The sequence below is a fragment of the Podarcis erhardii genome (assembly GCF_964252035.2).
Source record: "Podarcis erhardii genome assembly, chromosome: 16".
NCBI lineage: Eukaryota > Metazoa > Chordata > Lepidosauria > Squamata > Lacertidae > Podarcis > Podarcis erhardii.
Genome location: NC_138514.1, coordinates 25,885,713 through 25,904,066, shown reverse-complemented (window position 1 = coordinate 25,904,066; position 18,354 = coordinate 25,885,713). Strand labels below are relative to the sequence as shown.

Sequence of the window (18,354 nt, the reverse complement as noted above, 5' to 3'; positions counted from 1 at the left end):
TGGGTCAGCCTTCCCTCAACCTCTTGCAGTGGCTCAGATTCAGAATGTGGTAGAAATTGGGTTCGGTTTGCATTTAAAGCCCAGCTTAACGATGTCGCATTTTCCAAAACAATGAGAACTGAAGCACAGCTATCCTTAGAAATCTGCACTTCTCAGAGTTTTGCTATGCCGCCATGGCTTGCTCCCAAAGAATTATGGGAGCTGTAGTTTGTTAAGGGTGCTAAGAGTTGCTGGGAGAGTCCCCTATTCCCCTCTCCCAGAGCTACAACTCCCAGAGTGGCTTAATAGTCAACCCCTCTTCACTGGGAACTATAGTTCTCTGAGGGGAATTGGAGGTCACCTAGCAACTTTCTGCTCTCATAACGAACCACACTTCCCAGTATTCTTTGTGGGAAGCCCTGAGAGTTTAATGTGGTATCGTAGTTCTTTAAATGCATGGTATGAATGAGGCATTAAGGTTTCTGAGCAAAATCAGTTTTCGGTGCAGTAAAAGGAAGTGTGTGGTGGTGAGGTTTTTCCTTCATTGTTCCTCATTTGTAGCTCAGGTAATATACCCTTTGTTAGTTTGGCCCTGGTATTGCTTCTCCTAGCAACCAAAATAAGCAAACATTTGTAGCTGGAAGGATACCTGGTTAAGGACCTTGAAAATGAACAGGAGAGCGGAGAGTCATTGAGAAGGCAGGGAGGGCACCAGTCTTAAGAACATAAATGGAGCCTGCTGGATCAGGCCAATGGCCCATCAAGTCCAGCATCCTGTCCCCTGTGGGGAAAGCTGAGAGCAGGATTTGAGCACAAGAGCCCTTTACCCCTCCTGTGGTTTTCAGAAAAGGGTATTCAGAGGGTTTACTGCCTCAAACTGGGAAGGAAGAGTATAGTCATCATGACTAGTTAGCCACTGATAGCCCTTTCCTTCTCTGGTCGGCCACTGTGAGAACAGGATGCTAGACTAGATGGGTCATTGCGTGTACATTATTACCTATGGACTACATGGGCCATTGGCCTCATCCAGCAGGCTCTTCTTACGCTCTTAAGATGTTCGTAGACAGTTTCTGTTGTTGGCATTTGTCTGTCTCGAGAGACAATGGAGTGCACCTCCAGGGGTGAAGTCAAACTGTTGCATTGGTAGCACCAAAGTGACGTTCCCAGGGCACAAGTGTGTATGGAAGTCTAGGGCTGCCTAGATGACAAGACCCCCCTCTCAGCCTCACTGATGTGGTCCAAAGAAAAGAAGAGCAATACTTTTGGCACCAGCTTGGCTGCAGGAGTTGCTGGAAGGAGGCATACAAGGTGCCATCCAACTGTCTCAGGGACTCCACTCCAGTTTTGAGTAGAGTTTACTCCTTAGCCAGGGCCGTCTTAAGCATATCCGGTGCCGTGGTGCGAAGATCCCTCTGGCGCCCGCCCTTTCCCGGAGTTGCCGACCTTTTTAGGGAGGACGGCGCTGCCGGCAATGAGGCCAGCTTTGCGGGGCTGAAGGAGGCGGGCAGAGGCTTGAGGGCAGCTCCTCCGGCGGGGCAGAGGCAGAGGCTGGACGCGGCGGCTCCCGGCTCAGCTGGCCGCATGGTGGAGGTGGGCAAGGGTGGCGAGCTGATGCCGGGAGGAGGTGCATCCAGCCTCCGCCTCTTCCCTGGCACCCTGCAGAATTTTGCACCCTGGCGCCCTGCGCCACTAGCCTCTGTGGGTAAGATGCCCCTGTCCTTAGCCTTTCTTCTCCCGAAGATATCCTGCAAGACAGCAGAGGTTTAGGATCAGACATTCCCTTCTCCTAGATGGGCTCCCTTCCCAGGTTGATGAGTCCCATCTGCCCCTCACTTTCTTCTGTGGCACGTGCAGAAACTGCCTTCTTGGCCATTGGACCCACAGCTGGTCTCGTCCGTTCAATCTTCTGGAGCCTGTCTTTGCATGCAGGAAAAGCCCCTAACTCGCCAAGGGTTTTAGACCCACCAGCTACCCTCATGAGGGTATAGGCAGCCAGTCGAAGCCATTGCAGGGGTGTGGCTGCTGTCACATGTGGCCACTGGGAGTCGCAGGTGAGAGTTGAGTACAGGGTGGGGACCAAAGGTGGACAAGCTACCCCGGAAGGAGCACAATCTGTTCCCCACCAGAGGTGCTCCCCCCCCAACACCCTATATACCCAGGACAGTCTCTACAAACCCTCAGAAAATGGTGGAACTAGAGAAATATTAAATCCAAATGGGGAGGGTGGGGAAGGAAGCCCAAATGTGTGAATGTTTGCACCTTCTTTCTCCAAACAATCTGAAACAAGGGCCTTGAAAGTGGCAAATCCTTGCAGAAATATGGATAAGGGTGAGTTCCGTGTTGCCAAACTCGGTTCCCCAATGGGCAAAAGAGGGTTATAACTGAGTTTGGCAGGTCTGCAAGGGAGGAAGGGATGGCCGAGAAAGAGAGAGAGAAAATGCTTCTTTTTGTAAAGGGCTTAACTAAAGTTGACTTAGCCTAATGGAGAAGAGAAGGATATATAAAAACAGGTCCTGGCGATTTAATACAATGTGCATGCATGCCTTCTAAAGAACAATGGGTGTGCGCCATTTAGAGGAGATCAAGGCTCCAGATAAATACTGACTTCCTGCAGGACCTCTTGGCTCCAACAGCTTCCTTGTGGGCAGAAAAGCCCTAGCTTGGGAGTCTCCCCGGCCAAATGGGATTCTTGCCTTTAAGGCAAGATTGCCACAGCACAGCTCTGCGGTGATACATCAGTGCTCCATTAAAGTTGATTTTTATTTGCATTTTGCACCTGGTTTACAACCTGCACCAACTTCCTTGTGCTCTTTTTTGAGGAGTCACTGCTTATTTTAAAACACCAAAGTTTACATAGGGAGGACACCTCTCTCCCTCCTCTCTTTTTACAGGACGAATGTGGGTGAGGTTTGCAGAAGCTGAACAAAGGCGTGCGAGCGCAGATTTATGCTTTTGGAAATGTTACACAGCCTCATGCTAGCTTGGGTTGATGGAAGTTGGGTGTCCAGCAACATGGAACTGACTCTCTCAGAAAGGCTCTACTTTGTTGAAGGTTTTTAAGCAGAGGTTGGATGCGGGCCTGTCAGGGATTCTTTAGCTGTGGCTCCTGCATAGCAGCGGGGTTGGACACGATGAGGCCCCTTCCAACTCTATTTCGGTGATTCTGTGATTCCATGATTCCGTATCCTCCGACATTTCTCTGACATTCTCTTCCACATCAAGAAGCTTCTCCTACATTTGATCTTGCTCCAAACATATACATCATATTCACATCTACATCGGTCACCTTGAGCCAATTACAACCTCTCGGTTGAACCTACCTCACAGGACTGTTGTAAAGAAAAAAAGGTGCGAGGGAAGGGAATGTGTGTAACACTTTCAACAGATAAATGGAATTTGGAAAAAAATAAGCTGTAAACTGCCTTCCTATCAGGGAAAAAGGCAGGATATAATACTAATATGATGATAATGATAATGATAATGATAATGATAATGATAATGATAATGATAATGATAGTAAGTGTGAGAATGATCAGGAACATACCAGAGAGTAAATCCCATTGAACTCAATGGGACTTAGATCTGAGTAAAAATGCTTAGGATTTCAGTGTGAAGCTGCACAGTCTTTACCCATTTACCTGAGAGTAAGCTCCATTGAATACAGTGGGACTCACTTCTCTACAGTAGACAGTGTAAGGCTCCATTTACAATCAATGAATAAACACATTTCCGAAAAATGGCTCGCTGCTGAAGCATTGCAATTTTAAGTGGATTGGCGACATTTTCCTTCAAGGCTTCATACACCAGCTTCACCATTTCCTTCAGTTGGTGCAGGAATTTTATTTTCAGTATAAACAGGACTCCATTTTTGCAGCTACTACACACACGCCACTTTTAATTGTTTTCCAAGATGTGGAGGGGAGGAAAAAGGGAAATCGTGACATTGTGGGATCAAAGCAGAAACTGGGACTGCTTCTGTAATTTGGGACTGACCCTGGAAAATGGACACTTGGGAGGGTATGTGATTCGATCTGCCGAAGGTTGATATGGCTGGAGAACCGGTGGCCTTCCAGATCTTGCTGGACTGACTACAACTCCTACCATTCCCTGATCATGGGTCATGCCAGGGATGGGTGTCCCTTTAGTACCAAACGCCCCCTGAGTTTATACTCTGGCAAGGAGTGACTTGCAAGAAGCAACATGCAGCTTCTTTGCTCTCCCCCTGCACAAATCCTATAGAAGTGAGAAACCTTTCCCCTCCTGAAGCGAGAGGTGCGCCCCCACATAGCAGTCAAACATAGTCTTTCCGGGCATAGCTGCCCGGGGTGGAGTGCCTCCCCCCAGCCCAGTATCTCACTGGGTAAGGTTTGGTGCTCCCCTTCTGTGGGAAGTGGCAGCACAGCATGGCCCCTCCGAAGACCAGGAGGGCACTGGCTGCCCATCCCACGTACAGCGAGATGCCCAGCTCTCGCTTCAAGGCCTCGGGCACCAGGGGGTTGTAGAAATTGCTGACGATGGCGCTGGCAGACCAGGAGATGGGGACAAGCAGAGTCAGCCCGGCCAGGATGAACCCCCCACCAGCCACTGCCGAGACTCTCCCCTTGGCCTCCGGGTCCTCCACGCAGCGGGTGCACTCGGCTCCGGTGATGGCCACGAGCAGGGCCAGGGCGGAGATGGCGATGGAGACCACCACCAGGGCGCGGGCTGCCTGAAGGTCAGCGGGGAGGTCCAGCAGGGAGTCGTAAACCTTGCATTGCATCTGGCCGGTGCTCTCGTAGACGCAGTTCATCCACAGCCCTTCCCAGAAGACCTGGGCCACGATGATGTTGGAGCCAATGAAGGCCGTCACCTTCCACATGGGCATGGCACAGGCCAAGATGGTGCCCAGGAAGCCCAGGACCGACAGCACCAGGCCTCCCATCTGCAAGGCCAGGACCGCCATAGTGCTCCCCCCTGCTGGGGAAACAGCACAGAGGGCGGTTAGGTTGGAAGCAGGAGCCTTGGGGTTGGGAGAATGCCAGATAAAGCTTCCCAAACTTTTCAAGGGCAGATTGAGGGGATTCTCAATACAGTAGAACCTCAGTTTTTGAACGTAATCAGTTCTGGAAGACCAATTGACTTCCAAAACATTTGAAAGCTGAAGCATGCATTTCCGGAAGCATTTCTGCCCAGAAAACTCTATACGGAAGCCATGTGGCACGTTCAGATTCTGAAAAGCGTTTGAAAATCAAAGCAGTTACTTCTAGGTTTTTGGCATTCAAAAGCTGAAACGTTTGACTTCCAAGATGCTTGAAAACTGAGGTTCCACCGTATATTGTCAGGAGCCAAAGTCAGGAGAAGGTCAGCCATAAAACACTCGGTTTCAGTGAAGTTGACTCTTTATTCAAAGAAGCTAAACAGCTCTGGCTGTTTACATGTACCTACCTAGCTAGCTAGCTAGCTAGCTAGCTTTTTTCTGGGGGTACACGGGTACGCATGCCCCTAAACATTTTGTGAATCTTTGTACTTTTGTCCATTTACTGTATTTATTTTCCCCAATTTGAACTATAAAATGGTGATTTTCTTGAGTCAAACTGAGAGCACCTCTAAACATTTTTTTAGAAAAAAGCACTACATACATACATACACACACAGACCGTACATATACAGTCATTTGAGCTCTGCCCCTTAGATACTTTTAGCTTATGAGAAAGCATTTCAAGAAGGGCAATTTGCCAAACCCTAGAGCACCAGCAATTCAAATTATTAAAGGTTTTCCAGGATTCGGCAACACAGCCCCAGGCTGCCACCGAGAGATGAATATTAAGTTATTTACTTCTCAGATCCCACTCCATTTTTGTATACAGGTTCAAATTTGCCAGGTGGGAAGATGGAGCAATCATTTGCTGAGTTATCAAAGAGATCTCAGCAAACACCTCCACCCCAAATGCAGCCGCCTTTGAGCAGGCCCACAGCCTGTTTTTCTGGCCGCCACACCTGGCAGGGAGCGGGTGCGAGGGGGTGTAGTTCAGGGGGTTGTAGCTCAGCTGCCGCCAGCCCTAGGAGACCGGTCTCGGCTTCCGGCTCAGAGAGGAGGAGGCCCAAGCGCTCCCATGGAGTCTGCGTTGCATTGCCACCTCTTGAGCAAGAGTCTCCTTCTGTGGCGCTGGCCATGAGGGAGGAGTGCCTCCTTCCGCACCCTCTCTCTGTTTGCCCTCCCACCCAAGATGGCGGCCAATGTGAAGCCATGAGGGCCTGAGGCAAGGGACGGCCTGCCTGCCTCAGCCCTCGCGTGGGAACAGTGTTGTTCAAAAACATCTGGTGTTCAAAAACATTTCCACCTAAGAAAGAAGCTGTAGGTGTAAGGAAAGAACCTGCTGTCACTCCAGAATGATGTTGCTAGACCAGGGGTCAGCAAACTTTTTCAGCAGGGGGCCGGTCCACTGTCCCTCAGACCTTGTGGAGGGCTGGACTATATTTTGAGGGGGAAAATAATGAACGGATTCCTATGTCCCACAAATAACCCAGAGATGCATTTTAAATAAAAGGACACATTCTACTCATGTAAAAGCACGCTGATTCCCGGACCGACCGTGGGCCGGATTTAGAAGGCGATTGGGTCGGATCTGGCCCCCAGGCCTCAGTTTGCCTACCCATGTGCTAAACTGTGGCTCTCGCCATTTTCTCTGCTGTCTGCTGGGAGTCTTCAGAAGGCCGCAGGGCCCTGCAGATAGTATGGAACTGTTTATGTTGAAAGGATGGAGACAGACTAATATAGAGACTTGCCCGGCCTCCCCTCCACACAGCTCCAAATGGCTTATATTTTATAGAAACATGGACTTCAGATCTATCTGTGTCCCCCGCTATAATGCTGAAGCAAGACATCCCAACCAGTATAAGACCGGCACCTGCAGACCATGCCCCATTGACTGATCAGGTTTTCTACTGTGAATGTTGAGCGCATCAAAAAGAGAGAGAAGGGGAGAAGAAAGTCAGAGAGAAAACATTTCCTTTCGAGCATTTGCTTTGCTTAAATTTCTCATCTGGTCTGCTGATGGGGCTTGACTGGAATGTGTTCTCTCTCTCTCTCATAATGTTAGAACTCAAGGACATGTCATTAATCTTAATGCTGGAAGATTCAGGACAAAGAAAATAAAGTCCTTCTTCACGCCACAAATAGTTAAACCATGGAACTCATTTCCATAGGAGGCTACAGTCTGAAATCCTGCCCATCACTTTAGACAGTGCCGAGCTAGATGAGCCCATGACCTGATTCCATACAAGGCAGCTTCTGATGTTCCTCTGGGCTGTTTGCAAACTCAAAACTTCCCCTCTTCTTGCTCAAGAGACCTATCTCAGCTCTTTACCTCTCAAAACCAGTTCTATCCCCACCCCTGGCACACACACACGCCCCGGTCTGGTATACGGTGTCTTCTTCTTCTTCCTTGGAATTACCAATGTGCCAACACAAAGGTGTCAGAGCAATCAGGTTACTAAAAGACTCACCCACCTCCCTGCCTGCCTGCCCGCTAAGCAGCCGGAAAGATGGTTCAGTACTATTAGGAATATTTACCTGATGTTCTTGTTGCCCCACCTAACAGAAAGGATATCGTGGAGGTGGGGGAAGTAGCTACAAAATGATTACGGAATAATAGATTTGTAGAGTTGGTAGGAACCTCAAAGGTAATCTAGTCCAACCCCCTGCAATATAATGCATTTTAATATTATTTACATGAATGTTGGCATTTTTTAACGTGCCCTTTCCCCTCATGTACACATTATTTGGTTGTGCAAAATTCAGAGAGCTGCAGATTTCAAAGGATGACTTTTTTGATTTGCAAAATGTTTCGGGAGAGCAAATCAGGCTCAACTTGAAATGCAAATGCAAACCAAACCAAATTTCTCCCTGCCCTTAAGACACAAGTGTTTATTCATTCCCCCCCCCCCCCCTCAGGACTTCAAGGTTGTTAATGATCTAGCAAAAAACAACTGAGGAGAAATATATAAGGGTCAGTGATCGAAAACAATCCCTGAAAAAGGGGCACAAGAGACCCCATAATTTATTTAATATTTATTTGTGACATTTATATCCCACCTATTTTCTCCAAGGAGCTCAGAGTGACTTACATGGTTCTCTTCCTCCTCATTTAATCCTCACAACAACCTTGCTAGGTAGATGAGGCTAAGAGTGAGTGACTGGCCCAAAGTGAGTTTCAGGGGTGGTGGGGAATTTGAACCCTGGTCTTTCTCAGGTCCTACTGACACTCTAACCACTACACCACAGCTGGCTCCCTTAACAGGCTAAACATCACAGCCCCAAGAAGATGACAGAAGATCTTGTAACCGTTAATGAGAAAGTGAATCATTTCCCCCTCAGTGCAGAAATGATGTAAAGAAATTGCATGAAAGGAGTATGGTATGTGGAATGGAGAGGACGGAAATGTATGCTTCTTTTTTGTTATTTATTCAAAGCATTTCTAGGCTGCTGGATGGAATTTACAATCAAATAAAAGGCAATTTGAAAATGCAAAAATAAAATACTGAAACACACACACGCACACACACCAGAATGCCTAACTTGAGATTCTCTATCTCTCTGTCTCTCTCCCACCTCTCTCCCCCTCTTCCTACTCGGGCATCCCTGATTCAGGCAGAGGCAGAATATGAAAAGCCTGGCTGTCAAAGGAGAGATCAGAGCATTGCTTGGGCCACGGGAAAACAGGATAGTTGGATGTTACTGTAGCTGATGGGAGCACACAGCTCTGCTGGCTGGGGGCACTGATGGAAGGGTGCCACACTAAGAAGGCCAGCATAGGTCAAAACACCCACTTCCCCCAAAGGATACTGACTGAATAATGGGCTAGAGCCACTAACCAGAGGGAAAGAGGTTCAGAAATTGACCCGGAGCATCCTGAAGAGTCTCTGGAGGTCCCTAGCCCCAAATACAACGTTTCTGGCAGCGACTGATCCCCAAGGTTGCACCCTGTGAGCTTCGTGCCCAAGTGGGGATTTGAACCCTGGTCTCTCCCAGTTCCTAACCTGTCACTCTAACCACAACGCCACAATGCAGAGTCTTAGCACCCAAACTCTCACTGGCTTCCCCCTGCCACTCCACAGTTCCAAGCCAGGTAGCGAGATGCAGCTTCCAATCCTAGGCAAACCCAGAAATGCTCCTGGAACACAGAGACACACAAACCCTTAACCCCCACCATCCTGGGGCTGTTAGTCCCATCCCTTTGTGGCTCTTGAGTCTCAAAGTCACAAGGAAGCTTCCCTCAAAAGCTGCAGTCCAGCTTAGAAATCTAACATCCGCCGGGTGGTTTGGAAGCTCACTCTGCTTCTGCAGCTCAAAAGCGGTGTGACAGAAGCCAGTTCCCGGCCTGCTTTGGGTAGGTGGGTGGTGGTCAACCTAGCCGCGTTCCTGTTTTAGGATTCGGTGGGCACAGCAAACAAAGGCCTGCTTCCAGAGTCAAGACACAAAGTGCAGGGGGTGGGAGAGAGACTCAGGCAGCGAAGGAGGGTCCCTCTCCATCTGCAGTAAAACCTACTCAGTCGCCTTCATGGTGGAAAGGTCCCTCAGGAGAAAGGGACGGTCCTTAGACGTAGTTACTGGCAGGCCCTGACCGCGCCGCCATGTACTTTGCTGAATACGGCTTCTCACTTTTTGGAGGGCAGTTGCAGCACAGCAAGGCCCCGCCAATGATCAGGAGGCTGCTGGAGGCCCAGCCGATGAACAAGGAGGGCCCGAAATCCCGCCTCTGATTGTAGGCGAGCATGGGGTTGTAGAAGTCCTGGATGATGGCATGGGTGGTCCAGCAGAGGGGGATGAGAAGCAGGAATCCCGAGAGGATGAAGAAGACACCAGCCGCGATGATGACCCGGGTCTTGGGGGCTTCCTCTTCCACACAGTTGGTACACTTGCCGCCCAGGATGGCGAAGCAGGTGCCCACCACCGCCAGCACAATGGCGATGACCACCAGGGCTCGGCCGGCCTGGATGTCCTGCGGCAGGCCCAGGATGGCCTCGTACTGTGTGCACTGCATCTGCCCAGTGCTTTGCATCACGCAGTTCATCCACAGGCCCTCCCAGATGCGCTTGGAGAGCAGGATGTTGTCTTCTTGGGAGATGGCCACTTTCCACATGGGGAGAATGCAGCACACAAGTGAGCCCAGCCAGCCGATGATGGAAAGGGAGATGCCCAGGACTTGGATTCCCATGGAGGCCATGGCTTCTGGAACTTTGGTCTCCCCTGCTGCGCACCTGCAGCCGAATGGTGAACGGGAAGACTTGGGAGTGTGAGGCAGGTGGGGAAATTTGGGGAAATTATAGGCTGCAACAGTGGGTGGAGTTTCCTGGCTCCATCCTGGCTGAGAGGACCCAGAGGCTCAAACCTGTTCCCCGGGATTCCTCTGCATCATATAGGCTGGGATCGTTGCAGCACATCTGGGACGAGAGGGCTGAGTTTCCCTGTTCCTGTATCGCTTGGGGAAACCAGCCAGGGATAAGATGGGATGGGTGAAAGAGGCTGGCCGGATGCTGTTGAATACAAAAGGTGTTGCAGAGCTGGGGGAAGTTCAGAAAAGGGCATCCGGAATGATACAGAGATGGAGCCACTCCCATAGGTGTGAAGATTTTGCTGTGTTTGGGGCACCATAGTTCAGGGAAAAAGTGAGTGAGAGTTGGCAGGATAGACACTTATGAAATTATGCATGGCATGGGGAAAGTGACTCAAAGGGACCCAAAATGCCATCTAATCCAACCTCCTGCACTGCAGGATAGAGAAAAGTTTTTTCTCCCTCTTTCATAATGCTATAACTCATGAACATGCCATGAAGCTAAATGCTGGAAGATTCAGGCCAGAGAAAAGGAAGTCCTTCACGCCGCAAATAGTTAAACGATAGAATCACTTCCACAGGAGGCAGTGATGGCCACCAACTTGGATGGCTGTAAAAGAGGATTGGACAAATTCAATGCGGATAAGGCTATCAGTGACTCAATATCCATGATGGCTCTGCTCTGCTTACATGGTCAGAAGCATTAATGCTTCTGGATATGAGTTCCTGGAAACGCCAAGATGGGAGAGAGAGCTCTTGTGCTCAAATCCTGCATGCAGGTTTCCCGTTGGGGCATATGGCTGGCCACTGCAAGAACAGGATGCTGGATTAGATTGGCTTGATCCAGTGGTATCTTCTTATGTTCTTAGATTAACTTCTTGAATAGTTTGATTCGATGCATTCAGGTCTGAATCAAGACAACAGTTTCCTATCCCACTCCAGGGGCTGATTTACTCAGCAGTGCTAAGGTGATTCTCTTGGGATGTGAAGGTCCACTGGGTTCATTTTGCAAGTATTTCAGCTCTGGCTCTATTTTCCACCATATAGAAATGATTTCCGTTGTCACTAATTACAGCTGCTTCAAATGGTCGTTTTGCTGCTGTTTCGGCTCTGATCGACTTTCCACGGACTGTACCTGTTGCATGCCATTGCCATTTAATGCCACCCTTTGCCATTTTGTTTCCTTATCACCCATTTGTGCATAGAGATACACCTGACAATAGAGGAACGTGTTCCCTGCCTTAGGTAAAAGTGGGCTCTAATCCACAGGAAAGCTTCTGACAGGAGCCAGGTGTGTAGCTCAGGGAAAGAAAATTTGCTTTCAGTAAGGAAAGTCCCAGAATTGATCTCCAGTTCAAAAAGAATCACGTAGGAGATGATGGAAAGGCAGAGGACTGCAGCTCTGTAACTGAGCTCCTGTTTTGCATGTTGCCAGTCAGTGTGAGCAATACTGAACTAGGTGGAAAGTTGGACTGACTCATTCTAAGGCAGCTGCTTTCTACATTCCTGATTGGGAAGGACTGGTGCTCTGTGACAAAGCATCAGCTTCGCTTGCAAAAGCTCCCAGGTTCAATCAGGAAAAGCAGGAGCAATTGGATTACCAAGCAGGGTGGGACACAGCGTCTCCTTTGCATGCAAAGCGCCCAATCCCTGCTGGCATCTTTGAGCAGAACTGGGAAAAGACTCCCTAAGACCTTGGAAAGCTGCAGCCAGCCGGTATAGATAATATTGAGCCAGATGGACCAGTGGTTTCACTTGGCAAAAGGCAGCTTCCTGCGTTAAACCTTTAGTCAGAACAATGAGGACTGGAGCCTTGGGCTGTTTATAGAGGAAAGGCTGTAGTTCTGGCCGGTAGAGCATCTGCTCTGCATGCAAGAGGTCCTGGGTCCAATCCCTGCTGGCATCTCCAAGTAGAGCTGGGGAATAGACTCCCTGCCTAAAACCACAGAGAGACATTGCTGCTGCCAGCCAGTGTTATGAAAGCAAGCTATCTAGGTCAATGGCCCTCCCATTTCCATGCAGTCTGCTCCAGACATCGTCTTGTCCTCCTTGGAAGGCGTGATGTCCACAAGCAGCAGGGCCACGCCCCTGCCACTGAAAGCACCAAACCGGTCTGGGCAGTGAATGTTACCAGACACACCGCACAACAGCAGCAGCAGCAGCCAGCAAGCCATCATCTCAGAGGTCTGTGGAAATAGAAGCCAGGGAACGTGGAGGGTGGCTCCACTCAAGGCAACCTGCTGCCATCCACTCCTTCCCTTGTAAACATCTTTAGGATCACAGCCCCAAAAGCGATGTGGTGAATCAGATAAGATCTCTTTAATCAAGTGACCGCCCTAATAAGGTTGAGCACATTGTTAAGCTCACAAGCGGAGTACTGGAAAGACCCCCCCCCCCGTATTCTCATAGGAGAAGGCTAGCATGGATCCACAGCTAGAGGCAGTAATGTTTTGGACATCAGCTGCTGGGAACTGCTACAAGGGGAGATGGTGCTTGTGCTCAGGTCCTGCTTGCAGGTTTTGAATCTGGGTCTCCACAGTCCTAGACCAACACTCTCATGCTCTAATTCTTCACATTTTCATGGAGCGACATAGACCAAGTAGATAACATTGGGGTGCAGGCTGCCCAATATCCCCACCCACCCTCTTTGGGCTGCCTGGTTGATGTTGACCCATGACAGGGCATTTTCAGCGGTGGCTCCCTGGTTCTGGAATGCCCTCCCTCGTGAGGTGCATCTGCCTCCCTCATTATTGACTTTCAGGAGGATTTTTTTTTTTAAAGTGTTTTACCCAGGCCTTGGCTGGCAGAAAGACACTGTCCCAGACAACACTGAAACTACCAGCTGAGTGAATGCAATTGTTTAAAGCTGTTTGCATGATGTTTCCAAACGATGTTGTTGTTGATCAGTTTCTTGCCCGTGGCTCCTTAGGGAGGAAGGGCGGGATGTACGTTGAATAGATGATGAAGATAAAGTAAAGGTAATGCATTCAGACGCCTGGCGAAAACAGTGTGTGGCTCACTCGGGGTGCATTAAGTGTGCAACACTCTGTTGGGGAGATTTATTTGCAAGAGCAAATGTGCGGGTGTTCCTTTTGAGAAGGCGAATTCTTAGGTATTCAAGGCATACCTATCTAGGAACGTACTCTGGCAAAGGAATGTGAAGGGCAGGAGCCGAGAATGAAAAGTTCTTTGTCATGAAAGGTTGGACAAGGGCCAGCGAGGGATCTGCACAGCTTGTTGGCTTCCAGAGATCTCTGCCCGGCATTGCCCTCCATGCTTATGGCATGCAGGCGATGGAACTAAGAGCATAAGGAGAGCCTGCTGGATCAGGCCAGTGGCTCATCCAGTCCAGCATGCTCTTCTCACAGTGGCCATTTTCTCCGGGATGCTTGCAGGGCATCAGGTTAGGTAAAGGTAAAGGGACCCCTGACCATTAGGTCCAGTCGTGGCCGATTCTGGGGTTGCGGCGCTCATCTCACTTTATTGGCCAAGGGAGCCGGCGTACAGCTTCCAGGTCATGTGGCCAGCATGACTAAGCCGCTTCTGGCAAACCAGAGCAGTGCACGGAAACACCGTTTACCTTCCCGCCAGAGAATTTATCTACCTATTTATCTACTTGCACTTTGACGTGCTTTCGAACTGCTAGGTTGGCAGGAGCAGGGACCGAGCAATGGGAGCTCACTCTGTTGCAGGGATTTGAACTGCCGACCTTCTGATCGGCAAGTCCTAGGCTCTGTGGTTTAACCCACAATGCCACCCGCATACCATTGGGCATGAGGTTATCAAGGGCCATTAGTCACGATGGCTGTGCTCTGCCTTCACAGTTGGATGCAGCAATGCTTCTGAATCCCAGTTGCTGGAAACCATAGAAGGGGAGGGTGCTTTTGTGCTGGAATCCTGCTTGTGGGTTTCCCATTGGGGCATCTGATTGGCCCCTGTGAGAACAGGGTGCCGGACTAGATGGGCCATTGGCCTGTTCCAGCAAGCTCTTCTTACGTCTTTGTGGGCTGTTTGGGGAGGTTCCCTCTCCCTTAGGGGTTTGTTTTCTAAATATTTGTCATACTTTTGCAAAACTGGAGGTTCATGCAAGCCTGCTGATACTTCCCTGCTTGGGCGGTTTAGTTTTGGCTTTGAGAACGAGTTAGCAGCTAGTAGTCATCATACACCAGTAATGGTGACACTGTTCTGAGAAGGCCCATGCCGTCAGTTCTGCTTGCAAAACCATAGCGCTGACCTAGTTATTCATTTCCGTCTGTTTGCGGAGTTCCCAAGGCCTTAGAACAGACCCTCTCCACAACTCAATATGTTTTCGAAAGTTCTGCAGCACTTGTCGAGCGTGAGCTGACTCAATCCAGGCAAAGTGGTTTGCAGTGCAGCTCAGGTCTTGCAAACACAGCATCTGAACAGCTTATCTTAGCAGCCAGGAAGATTGTCAACAAGAAATGTCACCAAAGGTAGAACTGTCCCACAAAAAAACAAACTGGAGAGGTCAAAGCTCAGGAAAGGAGATTAATGTGCAAGGCCAGGTCACTGCCATCACTTCCACCTGACCAAGGCTAAGTCAACCAGGACAGCGCCAGGCCTAAGAGCCAGCAGCAAATCAAGGATGCTGGCTCAGGAAAACAAAAGTGGGATTTGAGTTGGAATCTCCATAGATAAAGAAATGTAGAGCATCTGCTTTGCATTCAGAAGGACCCAGGTTCAATCCTCAGTGACATCTCATAATAGGGCTGGGGAAAAGATTCACTGTCTAAAACCTTGGAGAGCTGCTGCCAGTCAGTGCAGACAGTACTGAGTTAGATGGACCAAGGGTCTGTTGAAGTATATGGCAGATTTCTACAATCCTCTATAAAGCAGCCCTATAAAGCAGCCCTAAGAACTGGAATCTTAGCTCGGTTGTTGAGCACCTCCTTTGCAGGCAGAAGGTCACAGATTCAATCGCTGGCATCTTCAGACAGGGCTGGGAGACCCTCCCTGGAAACACCCCTGCACCTGAAACCCCAGGGAGCAGCTGCCAGTCAGTGTAGACAGTACTGAGCTAGATGGACCCAAGGGTCTGGCTTGGTAGTTCTCAGAACAAACAAAGACTACCTGAACACACAAAGGCTGATCTGGGGAGAAATGATACTGGGCATTCTATCAGCTGGATAGCTCAGTTGGTTTGAGCATGGTGCTGGTAATGCCAAGGTTGCAGGTTCACTCCCCATAAGGGGCAGATGCATATTCCTGCATTGCAGGGGGTTGGACTTGATGATCCTCAGGGTCCCTTCCAACTCTATGAATCTATATGAGCAGGTGGAAATACCCCTGTGGGGTGCCAGTCTCTCTCTGGTGGGATCCCAGCCTGTCTCAGGCAGCATTCGACACAACCCACTACAGCTGGGCCCATGGCGCCGATGCCCAGAAACCTCTTCTTCCTTTGCCAAGGTAATCTGGGGTGCTTCAGGCAGACTGAAGGTTAGCCCCCTGTTTGCTGAGCCCCTGAAGTGCCCAGCTGGGCCAGGACGTGGCCAGGGTGGGGAAATGGGGGGAGGTCCACTCACCTGCAGAGCTCTCTGCGGCCTCCAGCGAGCGAAGGATCCCAGGAGATGGCGGAGGGAGGGAGGGGACGGGAGGGAAGGGAAGGGGCGGCTGGCAGGGGTCTCTCCCTGGGCATGGAGTGGAGCTGCAGAGCGAGCTCCTTGAGAGGGGAAGGCAGGGCCAGGCAGGTCGCCAGGGGAGGCGGAGAAAGCCACAGGGGATCAAGAGCAGGTGTGCGGAATGTGTGCCTGGAATCAACAGCCCGTCCTGGAGGGAAGGGAAGGAGGCAGCTTTGGCTAAGGAGGCCCAGCGAGGACGTGAGTGCAACCAAAGACCTGCATGGCTGAGCTCCTGCTTCCCAACTCATCCTGCCTTGCAACAGTGAATCCTGGAGAAGAGTTTGGATTTGATATCCCGCTTTATCACTACCCTAAGGAGTCTCAAAGCAGCTAACATTCTCCTTTCCCTTCCTTCCCCACAACAAACACTCTGTGAGGTGAGTGGGGCTGAGAGACCTCAGAGAAGTGTGACTAGCCCAAGGTCACCCAGCAGCTGCAGGTGGAGGAGCGGAGACCCGAACCCGGTTCACCAGATTACGACTCCACCGCTCTTAACCACTACACCACACTGGCTCTCCTGTGAGAGAGAGGGGGGGAGAGAATGTCTGTGCACGCTCAGGAATTCCTGCAGCAGCTGTCACAGAGAGTAACTCCCACCCCAGATACCTCTTTGATTATTTTTTATTTTGTGACTGATATATTGCATTTATATCCCACTTTGTTCTCTAAGGAGCTCAAGGTGGTGTGCATGGTTCTCGCCCTCCTCGTTTAATTCCCACAACAGCCCTGTGAGGTGGGCTAGGCTGAGAGGCAGTGACTGGCCCAAGGTCACCCAGTGAGCTTCATGGCCAAGTCGGGGATTTGAACCCTGGTCTCTCCCAAGTCCTAGTCCAGCATTGTAACCACTGCACCAGGCTGGCTGAAATAATAATAATGCTGAAATAATAATAATAATAATAATAATAATAATAATAATAATATAATAATAATAATAATAATAATAATAATAATAATAATAATAATGATGATGTTTAGAAAATAGGTAAGAGCTGGGAACGTGATAGATATTGTAACACACAGCCCAATCTCTGAGCAGCAAGAGAATCTAGGGGTTCCAGCACTTACTCAGACTTTGGTTTCTGTGGAATGAAGGTAGGTGGAGACTGTGGTGTCTTTAGGATTATACGGCTTTATTTACACATATATACATCCTGAGCATGGGATGGAAGGGCTCATACTTCCTCCTCCAGGAAGCCCACTTCTGACACCAGTGTTGCATGTTCCCCAATCTCTGAGCAGCAAGAGACTAGGTTCTAGCACCTATCCAGGTTCAGTTTACTTGGGAAAAGGGTCAGCAGAGACTGCAGTATCTTTTGGATTATATAGTTTTGTTTACACATATATACAACCTGAGCATAGGATGGAGGAACTCGCAGCATTAACATCTCAACTGATCTGCCCTCCCCATTAGAGTTCCAGGGCGATCCCCAAGACATAGCTTTTGAAGGGTCATCCAGATTGACCCCCTCCCCCACTAAGCCTATAACATTATGTACAGCAGGGAGAAATCTCTCATATCCCTAGGATTTCAAAGGATGGCTGCATTTTGGGTTGCAAGTTATTTCACAAAACACAGATTTGCTAAGTTCGTCTTCGAATGTGAGTGGGCTCAAATTTCTCCCCCATCCCTAGCAGTGACTTTCAGAAGTAGGGGAGGGCTCACCTTATAGCCCACATGGCCACTCCCCCAAAGAGAGTCCCAAAATGCCAACAGATGTGTTGATTCTTGGTAACTACACCCACCCACCCCAAATAGCAGGTGGGCCCACCAGGAGGTCTGCTGCATACATACAATATTGGGACAGGGCTTTTAGTGTGGTAGCACCTGCCCTCTAGAATGCCATGCAGTTACATTTCAGACAAGTTCTTATTGTCTTTCTGGGGTCTATTCAAGACATTCCTCTTCCAACAAACCTTTTCAGTGGGGATTCTTTATCCCAGTCTGAACTCGTATTCAATTTGAAATTGTTCTCTTATATGGAATTGTCTTAATCTGATATATGTTTTTGTGTGTGCGTGTGTGTATGAAAATGTTTTAATTGCCTTTATACATAAAATTGTTTTATATATGTTTTATTTTTGAGAGTTTTTCATTGTTGAGGTGCTCCAGGATGTTTCACAGGAAGTGATTCACAAACAGAAACAAACAAACAGGATAATACCCAAATCAATTCAAATCTTTATTGCTGTGGTCAGTGAGCAAGACCAAGCATCATATCCAATGTGTTCAGATCAGCTGACAGTCATAAAATTGTAAACCATTCCCCTACTTCCTCTTTGATAAGCTGTTTCAAACCAACTTGAAAGCCTTGTTATCTCCCTAACCATTTGCCAGAGCATGGAGGGTTTTTCAGTTACCCCACTTTGGCAGAATGTTATTGCTCCTCCTCAGTAAGAACGTCTTGAACTTGCTTTCCCAAATA

The 18,354-nt window shown here is 49.2% G+C and overlaps 2 pseudogenes across 2 annotated transcripts; both read right to left on the bottom strand.

Annotated features, from left to right (window-relative positions):
• Positions 1-3,804: 3,804 nt before the first annotated feature.
• LOC309331423 (claudin-4 pseudogene) lies at positions 3,805-7,659 on the bottom strand (annotated as a pseudogene). Its single transcript, XR_014161621.1, has 2 exons — positions 7,532-7,659; positions 3,805-4,935 (listed from the first exon to the last, which is right to left on the bottom strand). The product of XR_014161621.1 is annotated as a claudin-4 pseudogene (transcript).
• Positions 7,660-8,401: 742 nt separating this feature from the next.
• Positions 8,402-10,404, bottom strand: LOC309331667 (claudin-4 pseudogene; annotated as a pseudogene). The gene has a single exon. The product of its transcript is annotated as a claudin-4 pseudogene (transcript).
• Positions 10,405-18,354: the final 7,950 nt, after the last annotated feature.